The sequence below is a fragment of the Brassica oleracea genome, chromosome C4 (assembly GCF_000695525.1).
Source record: "Brassica oleracea var. oleracea cultivar TO1000 chromosome C4, BOL, whole genome shotgun sequence".
Lineage (NCBI taxonomy): Eukaryota > Viridiplantae > Streptophyta > Magnoliopsida > Brassicales > Brassicaceae > Brassica > Brassica oleracea.
The window spans coordinates 38,597,156-38,597,426 of NC_027751.1; the positions used below are offsets into that span (position 1 = coordinate 38,597,156).

General features: G+C 49.1%; 1 protein-coding gene across 1 annotated transcript in view; it reads right to left on the reverse strand.

The window, feature by feature from the left end:
* LOC106338838 overlaps nucleotides 1-271 on the reverse strand; it is a 4,258-nt gene that overhangs the window by 2,005 nt on the left and 1,982 nt on the right. The window lies entirely within an intron of this gene.

The window sequence follows — 271 nt, forward strand, 5'->3', positions numbered from 1 at the left end:
ACCATGATACTTGTTGTTCTCTATGGTGTTGAGCAGTCCTGACTTGATCTCAAAGTTGTTGTTCTCCACTGGTGGTGCTCTGATTCCCAACCTATGACCATTAATGTGAGGTGGATCATAGGCTTCAATGGCACGAGCTTGGCGCGGTGGATGTTGTGGCTGGCGCTGTGGTTGAAGGTGATCAGCTCTTGGATCAATGCCTCCTTGGGCATCACCATCTTGAGGCAGATTCTCCATATCAAACCCCAACCTTTGCAAGTGAGCTTGTTGC